Genomic DNA, 18,941 nt, shown 5'->3' with positions numbered 1-18,941 from the left:
AGATTTCTCCGACACTTGCTATCAAGTATTGTGCAAATCAGACTTTTGAGGAAAACTTGGGAGCTTCCTGATTAGGCAAAATGTTGCAGGAATTTTGAGATAAGCTGGAATTTTTGAGTTAGGACCAGCAGTATTTTGCTCATGCAGTGTTTCCACTTCAGTTCTTGACAATCAATCTGACACTCATCTGTGCAATTTAGTGGAAGAACGACCTGTCAATCTTGTTGAATTCTCAAGGAAGATTCTGTCAGCCTCAGAATCTATTATTCTTAAGGGCCTCCTTCATCTTTATCCAACTAAGGATGGGATTATTATGAATCTAGTCCTGAAATTATATAGATGAAGAACTTGCCCTCAGATATTCTACTATGCCTCCTTATGGATAACTGTAGACCCCCTGGAAAAGATGCAAAATAAATTTCTTTGAAGGATATTGTTAGTGCCAACGTCAAGCTGCCAACCATTCATACTGATTGGAGGTTATGGCACTGAAACAGAAAGCTATTTCTGGATAAAGATTATTTTCAATCTGGTACTTTCGTAACTGGCTTTGAAGAGATTGTGTGTGGCATTTGGAACTATTAAATGCAGCTGGTTATTTGAAACATGGATCTGTCAAGATCTTGCACACCTACCCCATGCAACACCCAGTTATGTAAGGGGAGTTGAGTCTGGTATATATTTTTTGTAACCCTCAGACCCTTGTTCGCTATATACTTGAATGTGAGGTGCATAAATATCTTTGTATTTAATACATCTATCTGTTACTAGCTTCTAAAATGGTATTATTTTGCAGAGATAAGTTGTTGTTCCCACTAAAAGACAGTGACAAGTATGTTACATGTCTCACTCAAACACTACTAACTTGTTCTGAGATTAATGAAAATGCTACTGATTACAGTAGAGATTGCGATTTTCTTCTCTCATCATAATTTTATATTAAGGTTACCAGATGTCATAGAATCATAGAATCATAGAGTTGGAAGAGACCACAAGGGCCATCGAGTCCAACCCCCTGCCAAGCAGGAAACACCATCAGAGCAGTCCTGACATATGGTTGTCAAGCCTCTGCTTAAAGACCTCCAAAGAAGGAGACTCCACCACACTCCTTGGCAGCAAATTCCACTGTCGAACAGCTCTTACTGTCAGGAAGTTCTTCCTAATGTTTAGGTGGAATCTTCTTTCTTGTAGTTTGGATCCATTGCTCCGTGTCCACTTCTCTGGAGCAGCAGAAAACAACCTTTCTCCCTCCTCTATGTGACATCTTTTTATATATTTGAAAATGGCTATCATATCACCACTTAACCTCCTCTTCTCCAGGCTAAACATGCCCAGCTCCCTTAGCCGTTCCTCATAAGGCATCGTTTCCAGGCCTTTGACCATTTTGGTTGCCCTCCTTTGGTTGTTCCCTGTTTCCCGGGAACAGTCCCCAGATTTACAAATAAGTCCCCTGACAAAATCTATCCCCATCAACTGAAGCTGAAAAGTGTCCCTTGATTCATTGAAAAAGATCTGGTAACCTTATTTTATATTTACATTTTTGGCATTTATGTGTGAGATTTTATTTTCCTTCGGCATTCTTTGGACTGGTAGATGCAAATCCGACCATTCCCGTAAGCATGGTGGGTCTGTTTGAATGGCCAGCCTTAGAAGACAGATGGAATCTGATGTGTTCCTGAATTCTCCTGGAGATTTTCCAGAGGAGAAAGATGAGGCTGTCGAAGCCCTGGAATGGTGAGATGAAATGTGTGGTTGATCCATACAATTTCTCCTGAGTGTCCTCTCCACTACTGTGAAGCTGGAGAAGCTTTGTATTCTGGAGAAGCTTTCAGCTATGATGTAAGCCAGAAGAAAACTAGAGCGTAAGGTCAGGTCACAGATTTGATAAAGAAATAATAAATAAGAGACACAGGCAGGGATGCCAACTTGAATAAATACTGGGGTGGGGGAAGCCCAAGTAAGCCCCACCCTGCGTAATCGATCACAAGACACAGTGCACAGACAGATGATTTGAATAGCAATGCCCATCAACTTGGGGGGAGGCAAAGCCCCCTCAAATATTTTATGGGGGGCTGAAGTGACCTCAGCCCCAAGGAGTTGGCTCCTTAGGACACGGATGTGCATCTGAATAGTGTTTGGCCACATAGAATCATAGAACCATAGAGTTGTAAGGGAACCTGAGGATCATGTAGTCCAGCCTTCCTGAACCTTGGAACTCCAGATGTTTTGAGACTACAATTCCTACCATCCCTGACCACTGGTCCTGCTAGCTAGGGATCATGGGAGTTGTAGGCCAAAAACATCTGGGGGGGGGCCCAAGGTTGAGGTTGAGGAAGCCTGATCTGGTCCAACCACCTGCGATGCAGGAATATGGAGCTGTCCCTCATGGGGATCGAACCTGCAGCCTTGTCATTGTCAGCACGACACTCAAAACCCTGAGCTATCCAGCCTCATAGATGAGAGACCCACCGAAGTCCCATTCAAGATGCCATAAACTTCTGAAAAAAGAGTCTTATAGTGCTATGGTCTGGATAGCACCTTGGGGTATTTTTAGGCTGAGAGGCGACCTATGAAACCGACATATACATGATATCAAGGGGATAGATAGATAGATGATAGATAGATAGATAGATAGATAGATAGATAGATAGATAGATGATAGATAGATAGACAGATGGATAGACAGAGATGATAGATGATTGATAGATGATAGATAGATAGATAGATGACGATAGATAGATGATACACCTTAGCACCTCACACAGCTACTACTTTTACAATTTTTAGAAATTGTCGACAGTTCACATTTTTAGTGTCCCCCCCCCTTAAAAAAAATTCCAGTAAATGGCTTTTCCACAGTTCTTCATAACATCCAAAGGTCATCTTTTTGGCTCCAAATACATGCATTACAGAAGTACATTAAGCAATCCATTTGCATTTGTTCTGTAGTTAATAACTGTTCTAGTTACTTACATTTTACATCAAATGCATATGTATTCGGCAGCAAATGATTGGGGCAAGATCTTCAATTAAGGATGTATAAAACGTGAAGCCATGCCAACGGCTATTAAGATTTTTGAGCACAAAAATTCTTGAATAATTGGGGAAGGGAGAACGGAGGAGTCATTAACAGGGGGAATACGAAATGGCTGGGGAAGGAATATTGGAGTGCAGATGTGCCCTACTTTCATAGTTCAATGCCATTTTGGGGTAATCCAGTTCAAAGCTTGGCTTTAAGACTAATAAAACATGATAGCTCTTTCGTTTTCTGAAACATACGTAGTGGTATCAAAGGACTTTAATACTTCTGAAGAGGCTCTTTTAGATAATCACTAGATAAACAGCAGATGGTTTTCATGGGGTGGCTACAAAGGGCAATACTTTTTTTGAATAGAAAATTCAGGTATAGCTTGCATACCAGAAAAAGTACAACAAAAATTGACGATAAACACAAAAAATAATAATGCCAAGTGATCATTTACAGCAGAGAAGGGGAACTTCAGATCCTGGGACCAAATGCAGCCCCCAAATTGTAGCCTTATTGGAGTTCACTGATTGGGGCTACGCTGCTCCGGGACAGGAAGAAGGAAGTCAAATGACACTGAGTTGGTTCAAAGAAAGAGTTTATTCTGCTCTCCGGATAGCAGAAGGCACTTGTGTGGTGAGTCCACAGCAAGTCCAAAGAAATGACAAGTTTCATGCAGTATATATATCCTCCAGGCACCCTCTCCCTCCTCCCCTAGGAGCCCAACCACGTCAGCCTATGTACGCAGGTTGACATCACATATGTTCCTGCTCTGGTACTCTCAACCATAAAAGGATCTTCCTTCCTGTACTTCTGACCATAAAAGGATCTTCCTCTTTTGGCATTTTCCCCGGACATCGGCCTGCGCGTATTTTGTGGTCAGCACATAAGATAAGGCACACACGCATCATCCCTGCTGTACTGGAACTTGGCAAGGTCACTCATTGCCGCCACAGACTGATAAGGGAGAGAGCTTTGTTCTTGTTATGGATTTGCTCAACTGCTCAAGTTTATGCATTTTAGCTAAGGAAAAATAGGGATTTTGGTGCAGTTTAAAACTGCCTGCACAGTCAGTTTTTGGGTTTTGGGAAACCCATTCCTTCATCTTTATTTGGCCCTTGGGTTCCTTCCTGGCCACACCTCTTATCCCCTGGGCTCAGGTCGCAGCAGCCCTGCTCTGCACAACTTGAATGTTTTCGCTTCTTGTTTGTTTAGATGTGTGAGTATGTAGGAGCAAGCCAATTTTACAAAGGAAACATTAACATTTGTTGCTCTGCTCACCCCTGGCATGGGGTCCCTGGAAAGTTGCCAAAAAGGTTGCCAAAAAACCCAACAACATTTCCGAGTCCTGATTTACAGTGTTGCATAATCCTTATTTGGCATTGCATAATCCAAACCTAGACAGCATCTTAAAAAGTAGAGACATCACCTTGCCAACAAAGGTCCGTATAGTAAAAGCTATGGTTTTCCCAGCAGTGAGGTATGGAAGTGAGAGCTGGACCATAAAGAAGGCTGATCGCCGAAGAATTGATGCTTTTGAATTATGCTGCTGGAGGAGACTCTTGAGAGTCCCATGGACTGCAGGAAGATCAAACCTATCCATTCTGAAGGAAATCAGCCCTGAGTGCTCACTGGAAGGACGGATCCTGAAGCTGAGACTCCAATACTTTGGCTACCTCATGAGAAGAGAAGACTCCCTGGAAAAGACCCTGATGCTGGGAAAGATGGAGGGCACAAGGAGAGGGGGACGACAGAGGATGAGATGGTTGGACAGTGTTCTTGAAGCTACCAGCATGAGTTTGACCAAACTGCGGGAGGCAGTGGAAGACAGGAGTGCCTGACGTGCTCTGGTCCATGGGGTCACGAAGAGTCAGACACGACTAGACGCCTAAACAACAACAACAACAACAACTGTAAGCTTCCCCAGCCACACCTGTGATGGAGCTGACACCAAGGAATGGGATAAGAAAACATCACTTAATGAATACCAATGAGCACGATCAACTAAATGGAAAACATTTGTTAGCAAAAACAGGATCCAATTGTGAGCATCAGCTAGCCTCCCCACACCGCTTCTGAGGTGCTTTGGAGGAGCATCGTCTTGAGAGCTGGGATATAAGGTTACCAGACTTTTTTTCAAAGAATCCGGAGACACTTTTTTTTTTGAAAAGAGAAAAAAACTTATTTTTCTTTTAAAAAGAAGTAATATTTTCTTTTCTGTGGTCCCCTCTGTCGCATGGCCTTCCTCTGGGCCTCGGCCTGCTCTCTTGGAGTGCTAGCTGCCATGGAGTAGGCTCGGGTCGGGCCTGGGCTCGGCCATGTGTCCTTGCCCTCCTGATGCTCTCCTATCTCTCCTCTGCAGCAGCGGCGTGGCAAGGTCGGGGCTCCCCTCTTTTTTCTCCTTCCTCTTCCTCTATCTTTCTTCTCCTTCTCCTCTCCCCTTTATCCCTGCATCAGCTCCGGGGTTTTCCTGGCCCTGGAGTGCTTCTGGGCAGTTGGTTGGGTGGCCGGGTGCAAGATCATTTGGATCATGGGGGGCTCAATTTGGATCATGGGGGGGAGGGTCAGCGATTCCCCCAGTTGACGTGCCGGGCTTCCCCAGTTCCCCCTTGGCAGTGGCAGCAGCAGCCTCAGCAGCCTGGAGCCAGACTAGTAGTGCAGTTTGCTCTGGCTGGCTTCAAGAGCTACTTGCTGCCGCGACGCCCGCCATTTTGCCTCGCCGGAAGTCCCCATATGATGTGTCTTGTGCTGTTGAACCAATAACGCAACATTCATTCCTTACTAATAAATCTACGACACTTAAAATATAAATCCGGGGACAGTAAATGAAATCCGGGGACATTCTGGGGACGGATTTTGTCCGAGGACAGACTGTACCCTGGAGACGGGGACGTCTGGTAACCATACAAGAGGAATCCTACAGCATGAATGGGTAAAGCATCTGACCTGATTAACTTGATCCGTTTCATGGCAGGCAATTAGTTGCAGAACAGCTGGCCTCTTCTCCCCTGGTACTGCCAGCACTGGGTTGTCTACGTTGATAGCTGCTTATCAGGATAGGATTGTGTTGCTCTGCCTATGATGTGCATAGCACTTCCAGCTTGCCTTTAATTACAAAATGTTGCTTAGCATAGATGGATTTTATCTCAGCACACCCATATGTTCTAGAGTTTTAATTTATGGCCTTCATTTGCAGAAGGAATGTCGACTGGTCAAGAACTTACCAACTAAGGCTTAGGATTAAAAATACGTGTATTCTTCCCTGCCCCCCAATGGTAGGAAGTTTGGAGAAACATTTTCTTATTTTTTCTCCATAGTTTACATGTTTTTTATTCAAGTTAATCTAAGGCAGGTCCATTGAGGAGCTGCTCTGCCTTTTACTGACTGTTTTTTCGTATATGCCTCTTATTTGTAAAGCTCTACCAACTGTTTATTTCATTCCCCCACCCCCAATCCTCACACCATTTGTTATGGTTCTGGAGGGGAGAGTAGAGTTAGGTGCCAAAATATAAAAAATGATAGACTAGGCTGTAGGCTCCGCTTGTTTGTTTGTTTGTTTACTTGTCTTGCCGCTATTAAGGCTACCACCTACTGTCTGATCATTGCTTTTCCTCTCAGAGGCCCACTGAGAAGCTACAGAGACTAGCAAAATAACCAGTCCAGTTTTGACTCATTCATGCTTAATTGGCCCAGCTTCAGAGGGGTTGATGAAGCATTCGCTGAACACCCTTAGGCAGCTCATAATTGGGCACGTTATAAAAATTTCAAATAAATATTACAGATATGATAATACTGAACCTAATCCCGTTCTGCTATTTTGCAAAAAAGAAAGCAATAAAAAAAATAGCACAAGGGCATTTTGAAGAAAGATTCAAATCGTGCGGAGTTAACTTTGGGCATTGTATTTTGAGACAGGGCCAATTCATTTCAACTATGGGTGATTCCTGCATGAGGTCCAAGAACATCTCCCACTCTCCTGCGAAGAAAGAGGATTATGTGTGTTTGCCGATAATGTTGTACTCCAATAACATTGTACTGGAATTTGAACTTCAGGGATGAATATGAATTAAAAGTTTTCTTTCTATCTCTATTCCACCCTTTACAAAGCGTAATAGTAATTAAAAGAAAACAAAAACACAGAATACCACATTAAAATTGACCTATGTAAGGACAAGATGAAATTATACAATTGAATATAAATATAGATGGGAAATAGCTATGCATAGTGAGTACTTATCTACTTTTAAAAATTTTCACCTATGATCTTTTTCTTTTCTTTATTTTTTCTTTGTTCTTTTTCTTTTTTCTGATATCTTATCTTTCATTTCACTCCTTTATTGTGACTAGCATTTTATAGAGGTATAAATAACTGTAAATATGAAGAGAGACAAAATACTCTAATTTTTTTCCTTAGTTATATGTATTTTCTTTTTCTTTTGTATTTTCTTTTGTTGTAAATATGTATGTTTTCTAATTTGTACTTAATAAAAACATTATATATAATTTTTTTTTTAAAAAAAATGACCCATGTAATGTCTTTTACTTGTTGGGCCTGATGATGGTAAGAAAATGGATCTGGATGTCTTAGGAAAGCCCTGCTTAGTGTTACATACATGAACCATAGCAAGCCTTGGGCTCACACAGTCCTCTCCCTTTCCTTTCCTTTCCTTTCCTTTCCTTTCCTTTCCTTTCCTTTCCTTTCCTTTCCTTTCCTTTCCTTTCCTTTCCTTTTCTTCCCTCCACTTTTGTATACCTGAGCAGATGAAAAGCTTTCACTTTTTTATTTTTTAAAAAGTTCCTAAATGTGGAGAAATCTTGTGCTTCATTTAAACTCTAGTTCATGGGTAGGCAAACTAAGGCCCGGGGGCTGGATCCAGCCCAATCGCCTTCTAAATCCGACCCGCGAATGGTCAGTGTGTTTTTACATGAGTAGAATGTGTGCCTTTATTTAAAATGCATCTCTGGGTTATTTGTGGGGCATAAGAATTTGTTTAATTCCCCCCCTTCAAAATATAGTCCAGCCCCCCCCCACAAGGTCTGAGGGACAGTGGACTGGCCCCCTGCTTTAAAGGTTTGCTGACCTCCGCAGTTAGTTCAAAGAAGCCAGGGTCAAACTGTGGTTTGCAAAGTCCTGGGTATTTCAGACACCCCCTATTTTCCAGGGGTGTCCCTGATTTAGAGAAGCTGCCCCAGTTTCTGATTTGATCCTATAATGTCCTACTTTTCCTTAGGACGTCCCTATTTTCATTGGAGAAATGTTGGAGGGTATGGAGTAGGCAAACTAAGGCCCGGGAGCCAGATCCAGCACAATGGAGTATGGAGTTATCCGACCCACCGAGCTGTCATCATAGCTGAAAGCTTTTTAAAATGTTTAATATTCAATTATGTTTTTATATATGTTGGAAGCTGCCCAGAGTGGCTGGGGCAACCGAGTAAGATGTGTGGGGTATAGTAAAATTATAATTATGAAATGGATGTCCCTATTTTCACCGGAGAAATGTTATAGGGCATGGTATTTTGAACTCCAAGATTTTAAACTAACCAGAGTTCCCTCAGTTTGGATGCAGTGGGAACTGTGGTTAAGTCAGCATCAAGAGTGGAAGCTGTAGCTCTTCCTTAGTGTACAAAAACATGAGGAAAGGGGCATGGGTGAGTTCAAGAGTTTGCCAATGCCACACATGCAGTAGCAGGAAAATTGTTTTCTGCTGTGTTGGGAATGACCTCATATATATTAAAGATGAAAATGGTGACCGTGTGTTAATGGTGTCAATTATTATTATTATTATTATTAGTAGTAGTAGTAGTAGTAGTAGTAGTATCCCACCTCCCCCCCCCCGAGGAGCCCAGGTCAGCAAACACAAGTGGAAAGGAACTCCAGTACAGATGCAGAATGGAAAAGTTCTCTACTTTAAAAGGTTTGTTGAAAGGTGAAGGACTTCAGTAGGCACCAAAAAGACAAGAGTTGACACATGTATAAGAGTTAACATAATGGAATTCCAAAGGGAGGGTGCCACAACACTAAAGACCCAATTCCAATATTGTGTGGCGTGAACTTCCTGAGAAGATGGTATCTACAGGAGGCCCACATCTGCAAGTACAGTGATTGATTTGCTATATAAGACGTGAGATGAACCAAGTTGTATGGGGATTTCTACTTCAAAAACAGCACCGTGAACTTATTCTGGTAGCTGATTGGCAGCCAGTGCAGTTTATTTCGACAGTAATGTTAAAGGACTGTGCAATATACCCTCCAACAATTCTCCAGTGAAAAATAGGGACATCCTAAGGAAAAACGAGGCATTCCAGGATCAGATAAGAAGCCAGGTGTCAGGTTTCAGGGAATCCAATCCACCCCACCCCCCACAGTAGGTTGCTAGGAATAGATAAACAGAGAGAGTTCTTACCAATGCCTTTTATTTAATATTCACAGAGAGAGGCTTAGAAATGCTGCCTCTTGCAGTAACGGCGTTGCTCCAAGTGAAACCTCATCCCCTCTGTCTCTCCCATTATACGTCATCCCTACAGTGGCTGATTTGTGCCACTGTGCCACCTAGCCACTGTGATCCACGCGATGGTCACCTCCAGACTGGATTATTGTAACTCGCTCTACGTGGGGCTGCCCTTGAGACTGACCCAGAAACTCCAGCGGGTGCAGAATGCTGCAGCGAGACTCCTTACGAGGTCTTCGCTGCGAGATCACATTCACCCGGTGCTATACCAGCTGCACTGGCTCCCGGTGGAGTACAGGATCAGGTTTAAGGTGCTGGTTTTAACCTTTAAAACCCTATACGGCCTAGGACCTTCGTACCTACGGGACCACCTCTCCTGGTATGTCCCACAGAGAAACTTACGGTCTTCAAATAAAAACATCTTGAAGGTCCCAGGCCACAGAGAAGTTAGGCTGGCCTCAACTAGAGCCAGGGCTTTTTCGGCTGTGGCTCCGATCTGGTGGACTACTCTGTCACAAGAGACCAGGGCCCTGCGGGACTTGACATCTTTCCGCAGGGCCTGCAAGACAGAGCTGTTCCACCAGGCCTTTGGCCAGGGCACAGCCTGACTCCCTCCCTCGGCAATCTTCGTGGAACTCTGGCCCAATGGTTCAGAGTGGCTTGAATTACCGTATTTTGCGCCCCATAGGACGCTCCGGCCCATAGGACGCACCTAGTTTTTTGGGGGGAAAATAAAGAAAAAAAATTATTTCCCCCCCCAGGTGTGGGGCTGGAAGAACCAGGTCGGGGAACAGCGGGAAGGCGCGCTCTGCCTCCCCGCTGTCCCCCGAGCTTGTGGGGCTGGCTATGGGGAGAAGTGCGCTGATCCCAGGACTGCAGGCAGCTCTGCGCGGCCATCGGGAGGGGGGCGGGACTTCGCGCCCCGCTCCCGGTGGCCGTGCAGAGCTGCGCTGATCCCGGGACTGCAGGCAGCTCTGTGCGACCATCAGGAGGGGGGCGGGACTTCGTGCCCCGCTCCCGGTGGCCACGCAGAGCTGCGCTGATCCCGGGACTGCAGGCAGCTCTGCGCGGCGATCCGGAGGGGGGTGGGACTTTGGGCCCCGCTCCCGGTGGCCGAGCAGTGGTGCATTGATCCCGGGACTGCAGGCAGCTCTGCGCGGCCATCCGGAGCGGGGCGGGACTTCGCGCCCGGCTCCCGGTGGCCGCGCAGAGCTGCGCTGATCCTGGGACTGCAGGCAGCTCTGCGTGGCCATCGGGAGGGGGTGGGACTTCGCGCCCCGCTCCTGGTGGCCGCGCAGAGCTGTGCTGATCCCAGGACTGCAGGCAGCTCTGCGCCACCATCGGGAGGGGGCGGGACTTCGCGCCCCGCTCCTGGTGGCCGCACAGAGCTGCGCTGAGCCGGGGACTGCAGGCAGCTCTGCGCGGCCATCCAGAGCGGGGCAGGACTTCGCGCCCGGCTCCCGGTGGCTGTGCAGAGCTGCACTGATCCCGGGACTGCAGGCAGCTCTGCGTGGCCATCCGGAGCGGGGCGGGACTTCGTGCCCGGCTCCCGGTGGCCGCGCAGAGCTGCGCTGATCCCGGGACTGCAGGCAGCTCTGCGCAACCCTCGGAGCCGGTCTCCCGAGGGTTGCGCAGAGCTTCCTGAAGCCTGGAGAGCGAGAGGGGTCGGTGCGCACCGACCCCTCTCGCTCTCCAGGCTTCAGCGAAAGCCTGCATTCGCCCCATAGGACGCACACACATTTCCCCTTCATTTTTGGAGGGGGAAAAGTGCGTTCTATAGGGCGAAAAATACGGTAATTAATTTTATAATGAATGATTTTAGAGTGTTGTTTATGCTGTACTTTTGTACTGTTTTATTGTTGTTAGCTGCCCTGAGCCTGGCTTCGGCTGGGGGGGCGGGATATAAATAAAATTTATTATTATTATTATTATTATTATTATTATTATTATTATTATTATTCTGCCTCTGCGTTCTCTGCTCTCTTACTTTCAATGTCTGCCGGGTTCAGGGAGAATGGAGGGGTCTAGAATGCTTTCTAAAGACACTGTGTCTGCCAGCTGTCTCTCCCCTGGTGGTTCTTCTTCTTCCTGCTCCTCTCCCACTACTTCCCAGCTTCCCCCCTCATCTGCCTCTGAGCTATGATCTCCCACAAACCACTGTTGTAAATCTATACTGGCCTCCTCTTCACTGAATGGGTCAGGCTGACACCAGGATGCCTTCTGTAAATCCAGGACTGTCCCTGGAAAATAGGGACACTTGGAGAGTCTGGTGCTATCCTGACCTAGTGAGCAGTTGAGGCACCAGTAGATGCAGTGTCTGGCCCCACCTCAAGGGAAGTCCCACACAATGGTCTCCAAAGTAAACAATGTCTGATAGAAGTTCTCAAGAACTTTTTGAATTTGCTGTGTACGCTGTTAAAAGTTTGAACCCTTTGCGTCATTTGCACGTGAAGTTTTATTTTTTCAAAAGAAAACTGTATGCCATCTGTTCTCCAATCCTCTTCAATACAATACTGCATATACTGCAGGGGGGGGAATCTTCTAGGCTTTCATTACTTTGAAAACCAATTTTTAAAATGTAAGGAGCTTTTACTGACAGTGTGTAATTTACCAATTAATTATTGATTTTGTTTAGTGTAGCCTTATAAAATTGTCCCAAGGTAAAACTATGCTTTGGATGTTTGCATTCTAACAAGGAGACTGTAAACATATTGCAATTCTGCTTCGCTCGCCCCTTGCTTTCTTTACTGAGAGACGGCGGACTTCTTCCCTTTCTTCTTAAGATAAAGAATTGTGTGACTGGGGAAGATCTCAAGGTGAATAAAACTCACCTTTTGGTAACTACACTATGTTTTTAAAAAAGGAAGTAAATGGAGTAGATATTCAGACTAAACAGAAGCTTCAAAGTAAAGCAATTTGCTACCAATATTTATACAGTATAATGGAGGCAAAGCAGAACTAAAAAAATCCATAGAAAATCTTTCTGAGTGATTTGCTCGTGGGCAATAGGATTACAGAAATGAACTGAAGTCTGCAAATCCAAATGCATTTGTGATTGCAGAGCTCCCCTGAAATCAATGGTCAAGATTTAGGATCATGGTCACAGTCACCTGCAAGTTATAGCAAAACATCACAAGAGTGTTGATTCTTGAACAACAGATTATTACAGTTATCTTACAATGACAATTTAGGGCCAGCGCACATTCATCCATGCTAAGGGACCGTGTGAACCCACCTAATTCACGCTTCGCAAGACAGAAATGCAGCTATCCTTCACATGTGTACTTCTTTGAATTTTGCAATGCAGATCCCCAACCCAAAAAAGTGTACAGATATGTGTTTATTAAGAAAAAAAATATGTAGGAAAAGTGTGTATATCAGTTAAAGTAATATACAGAAATGTATTGTAGTATGGAAAATTGATTGCAAAACTGCATTAAAATATGTATATTAGCAGAAATATATTCGTAATACTGTACACTAAAATGCTGAGAACTTTCAGTACCTTTCCCTCCAGAAGTAAAATGGAAATATGGCAAACAGAACTTAAAAGAGAAATGAGGCATTGGGAGGAACTGAAATGGACAGATTAGGCTATGCCTTGTGCAAAGCAAGTAATCCAAGGAGGAAATTATCTCCACGTAAATAAGTATGACCAGACAACCTCTGTCCAGAAGTGGCTATCAGGAAGATCTGCCTGTGCCAATTCCAGCCAGCAGTGAATTCATTGTGTTAAGCCTAATATTATCTGTTATCTGTCCTATCCTATTATCTATCTTAATATTATTTGTTAATTATGTCACTGGGATTTAAATACTTCAATGCACAGATTTCCCTTCCATGCAAATGTTTTTGGAATCCCAGTTGCATGAGGATATTCTCATGGAAAACCTTAACTAAAACAAGACTAGTTTTAAATAGCAGCGATGGACTTAGTTTGGCTCTGCCATTTCTCCTACAGTGAAAGTTGATCACCAAAGTTTATTGGCATAGATTGGATCTTGTAAGATTATCCATAAAAAAAACACATTTTCCTACCCTTATTTTAAAAACATTTATGACTGACAGCTTTCTTTAGCATTTCTTACAAACAAAAGAATCTTATGATTATACCTATTATTACATTTGACACTGCAGTAAAGGCAAAATTGTGTAGGAATAGATTTGAAGAATTTCAAAACTGGTTTTTTTACTTTATAATGTGCTTATTTTTATAGACACTAAAAAAGAAAACGTTGACTTATTCAGTATACTTGGCCTTCTCAAGTAGCTGAACAACAGCTATACTCTAATTAGTGTAACTACTGTAGCATGGTTGATTTGGGCTATTCTCCGTTAAAGCAATTTGCATGATTTGTTTTCTGAATCAAATGTCAGAATGCTTTGTGAACAAGAATACAGCAAGGAAAAATGCATATTCAGTAAGGTAAAAAGGTAAAGGCTTGCCGGGGTAGGTCGCATGGAACTCTCGGAGGCAGGCAGGTGCGTGGACGTTGGCCGCTGGTTCCCAGGAACGGTCCTCCGGTCCGTACCCCTTCCAGTCAATGAGATACTGTAGCTTTCCCCTGCGGTATCGGGAGTCCAGGATGCGTTCTACCTCGTACTCAGGCTCTCCCCGAACCAACACTGGCTGCGGTTGGGGACGGTTCGGGTGGAACTCGTCGGGTGGGGCCACAGGACTCAAAAGGGACCTGTGGAAGACCGGGTGAACCTTCAGGGTTGCGGGTAACCGGAGACGGAATGCCACAGGAGAGACTTGGTCCACGATAGGGAACGGGCCGGTGAAGCGGGCGTCCAACTTCTGCGAAGGTCGAGAGGGGTGGAGATGGCGAGTGGAGAGCCAAACCAGGTCACCGACGCGAAGTTCCGGCCCCACCTGGCGGTGGCGGTCGGCCTGGGCTTTGTACGCTTCCTTGGCCTGGTGCAGTTGCTCCACCAAAAGCTGTTGCTGGGACTGGAGCTCTTGAAGCCACTCCGTCACTGCCGGGACCGCGGATGCCGGCAGCACCTCTGGAAACAGCCGTGGATGATAACCATAGCTGGCCTGGAACGGGGTCTGCTGGGTGGACGCATTCACCGCGTTGTTATAGGCGAACTCCGCCAATGCCAGGTGGTCGACCCAGTCATCCTGCTGGTAGCTGCAGTAACACCGGAGGTACTGCTCTAGCACCGCGTTCGCCCGTTCCGTCTGGCCGTCGGTCTGTGGGTGATAGGCTGACGAGAGGCAGACCTCTGTCCCGAGGGTCTGGTGTAATGCTCGCCAGAACCGGGATGTGAACTGAACGCCCCGGTCGGACACCACGCGCTCAGGTAGTCCATGCAGGCGGAAGACATGCTGAAGGTACAGCTGCGCAGTTTCCTTGGCTGTGGGTACAGATGGACAGGGAGCGCAGTGTACCATCTTCGTGAAGTGGTCGGAGAAAACTAGAAGGCAGGTGCAGCCATGAGACGGGGGTAACTCCACTACAAAGTCCAAAGAAACTGTGTGCCAAGGGCGTGGTGGAACCGGCAACGGCTGAAGAAGGCCGGAGGGTCGCCCCGTAGGCCCCTTGGCCCGCCTGCAGACGTCACAACCAGCAACGTAGCGAGCCACGTCAGCCTTCAGGCGGGGCCACCAAAACTCCCGACTGACCAAATGGGTGGTCCGATACCGTCCAAAGTGCCCCGCTGCTGGGGCATCATGGGCCATCCGGAGAACCTCCAGCCGTAGTGGCCCTGGCGGGACGTACAGACGACCGTGGTGCAGCAGCAGGCCCTGATGCAGGACCAGCCCCGGATATTGTGGACTGGACCCTTCAGCCAGCTCCCGAAGACGATCCTGGGCCCAAGCGTCGACCCGCTGCTGTTCCCGCACCCGAACCTGCAGTGGCTGCGCCTCCTGGGTGGCCAGGAATGCAGCCGGAGGTAGAATCGTGGTGGGTTCTGCTTGCTGTACCGTGTCTGCGTTGTCTTCAGGTTTCCGGGACAGAGCATCCGCCTTCTGATTCTGAGAGCTAGGGATGTAGCGGATCCGAAACTGGAACCGGGAAAAGAACAACGCCCACCGGATCTGTCTTTGGTTCAGCTTGCGGGTGGTCTGGAGGTACTCCAGGTTCCGGTGGTCGGTTCTCACCTCCACCGGATGTCGTGCCCCCTCAAGATGGTGGCGCCAGACCTCAAAGGCTACCTTGATGGCCAGTAGTTCCCGCTCCCACACAGTATAGTTACGCTCCGCTGGGAGGAGCTGGCGGGAATAGAAGGCGCAGGGTAAAAGTGGCGCTTCCAGTCCGTGCTGCTGAGACAAGACGGCACCGAGAGCCGTACTGGAGGCGTCAGTCTCTACCACAAAGGGTCGAGAAGGATCCAGATGTTGCAAGATTGGCGCTCTCTGGAAACAGGCCTTCAACCCTTGAAACGCCTCCTCCGCCTCCTTGTCCCAGGAAAACGGCGTCTTGTGGCGCAGTAGTCGGGTCAACGGGGTGGTGCGGTGAGCATAGTCCGCAATGAAGGTTCGGTAATAGTTGGCGAACCCCAGGAAACGCTGTAGGTCCTTGCGGTTCTGAGGTGCCGCCCATTCTCGAACCGCTGCCACCTTCCCAGGATCCATCTGCACCCCACCTGGTGAGAGTCGGTGACCCAGGAAGTCCACTGACCGCTGATGAAACTCGCACTTGCTGAGCTTTGCATACAGACGATGCTCGCGCAAGCGCTGCACCACGGTCCGGACATGGCCTTCGTGGCACGCCGGGTCACGGGAGTAAACCAGAATGTCATCCAAGTACACCACCACGTACTTGTCTAGCAAGTCCTGGAACACGTGGTTGATGTACCGTTGGAACACAGCAGGCGCGTTGCACAAACCAAAGGGCATAACCAGGTATTCGAACTGTCCGTACCGGGTCCCAAATGCGGTCTTCCACTCATCCCCGGCGCGGATCCGAATCAAATTGTAGGCACCCCGGAGGTCTAGCTTGGTGAACACCTGCGCCCCTTGCACCCGCTCCAGTAACTCCGAAATAAGGGGCAAAGGGTACCGGTCCGGGATGGTGATTTTGTTCAGGGCCCGGTAATCATGGCAAAGGCAGAGCTCCCCACATTTCTTTTTAACAAAGAGCACTGGGGCAGCAGTGGGCGAGGTAGAAGGCCTAATGAACCCACGCTCCAGGTTCTTGCGCAAGAAGTCCTGTAAAGCCTCGCGCTCTGGCTCGGTTAACGAGTATAAGCGACTCACCGGTAGAGGCGCTCCGGGCTGGAGGTCTATGCCACAGTCAAAGGACCGATGCGGCGGCAGCTGGTCTGCCCCCCGTTCCTCAAACACGTCGTGATAGTCCCGGTATTCAGCGGGGAGCGTTGCACCTCCTCAGTGGGCGCAGCTGCTAGCATCTCAGTCTCAGCAGGAGAACTGGGGTCTGGGAAGTGTACAGTCCGTTTGACCCAGTCAATCCGCACATTGTGAGCCTCCAGCCAGTCCATCCCAAGCACCAGGGGGAACCGGGGCATGGAGGCAATATCCAGAGTTCGCATCTCACGGTGCTGCTGGAGGCACAGGACCAGGGGCTGGGTCTCCTGAGTGACGGCACCCGAACGCAGGAGCCGTCCGTCGATTGCCTCCACCTGCACCGGTTCTGGCTTGTTCCGCAGTGGCACCCGATGCTGGGCAGCAAAAGCAGCGTGCATATAAGAGCGGGTTGCGCCCGAATCCACCAGCGCATGGGTAAGAATCCATGGCCCCCCTGGAGGGTATAGATGTACCGGAACCATAAGGTGTTGTAATTCAATTGGTGCGGCCCCATTCTGTGCTGTTTGGGACCCCAGGTAGCCAGGGCCATCAGCTACTGGGGTTTGGTGGTTTCCCTGCGGCTGGCGTTTCTCAGGACAGGACCTTGCATAGTGTCCGCTTCCGCCACAATAGAGACAAAGATTCCCCTCCCGACGCCGTGACTTCTCTGCGGGGGAGAGGCGTGGCCGCACTGCCCCAAGCTGCATAGGTTCCTCCAATGACTTAGCTGGGCCCGTGGGGCTGCTGGTCGACACTGGGGCCAAGAACTGGAGGTGCCGGCGGTCCCGAGCCTGACGCCGGTCCTCTAGCCGATCGTCAATCTGTAGACTCCATTGGATAAGGGTGTCTAGCGTGGTGGGGCGTTCCATCGTGGCCAGCTGGTCCAGTATCTCATCTGAAAGCCCCTCGAGATACTGGTCCCGGAGAGCCGAGTCGTTCCAGGCCAAGTCCTGTGCCAGCAGCCGGAATTCTGTGGTGTATGCGGCCACCGTGGACTTGCCCTGTCTCAACCGCCGAATCGCCCGGTTGGCTTGACTCCCTTTCTGGGGGTTGCCGAACGCGGCCTCCAAACGATTGCAAAACCCCGTATAGTCTGCCAGCAAGGGGGAGTCTTGCCTGAGTAGCGGCAACGCCCACTTGGCCGCCTGGTCCTTTAACAAACTAATCAAAAAGTGCACCTTGGTGCGGTCGTCAGGAAAGTTCCGGGCTCGCCCCTGAATATATAGCTTGGCCTGGGCCAGGAACATAGGAAAGCTGGCCGGGGCTCCATCAAATTTCTCAGGCAAAGCCACTGGGTACTTGCCAGGAGTCGGGGCGTCGGCCCCAGGAGCCGGTAGGGCTTCTAAGTGTTGCTGAAGTGCCACGACCGCGTCACTGAGCTGCTGCACGGTGTGAGTTAAGGCCTGGTTCTCCTGGGCCAAAGTCACCAGTGCAGCCGCCTGGTCCTCCATGGCCTCTGGCTCTTCCCGAACGCACCCCTACGAAGGGGGAGTGCGGGTGTGGCGGGAGCAAACTGTGCTGGTCCCGGGGGTAAGGTACCGTGAGTGTAGCAGAGTCCACACGAAGCGGGGCGAGGTCCGATGCAGAGAGACGGGCGGGGAACAGGAACGCTGGAACAGAAGGCTGAGCAGGTAACAGGAACACCGGATGGTCGGGAACAGGAGGCCGAGCAGGGAACAGGAGTACTGGATAGTCAGGAACAGGAAGCCGAGCAGGGAACAGGAGTACCGGTTAGTCAGGAACAGGAGGCCGAGCAAGGATCAGGATCACAGGAAGGTCCGAAGCCAACAACGACGTTGCTCCCGCAACCTGGGGCCGGGATGAGTGGGCTTTTATCCTCTTCTAAGGTCAGGGGCGGTCCCGACCCCCAGGAGCCCCGCCTACTCTGGCCTTAAGGCGAGCACTCCTCCTGGGGGCAACTAGTTCCCTTCGCCTCTCTGCCCTAAGCCTCTGCAGATCAGGAGAGGCCGAAGGGTTACTGGGCCCTGGAGGAGGCTCACCTGTGGCCACTGAGTCATCAGGCCCCTCTGGGGCCAGGAGGACTTCACCTGGGACCAGCTCCTGCTGCACTGCCACAGGTGCAGGCTCTTCAGCCTCTAGGCCTTGCCCTAGTTCAGCCGGCCCTGGAGGCGGGGACTCCTGTGCAGGCTGGGATTCCTCTGTTTCATCCTCCGAATCGGAATCCCAGGCCATCACAGGACCCCTGGAC

Source organism: Podarcis bocagei, assembly GCF_964188305.1.
Source record: "Podarcis bocagei genome assembly, chromosome: 10".
Taxonomy (NCBI): domain Eukaryota; kingdom Metazoa; phylum Chordata; class Lepidosauria; order Squamata; family Lacertidae; genus Podarcis; species Podarcis bocagei.
This window is presented reverse-complemented; position numbering follows the sequence as displayed.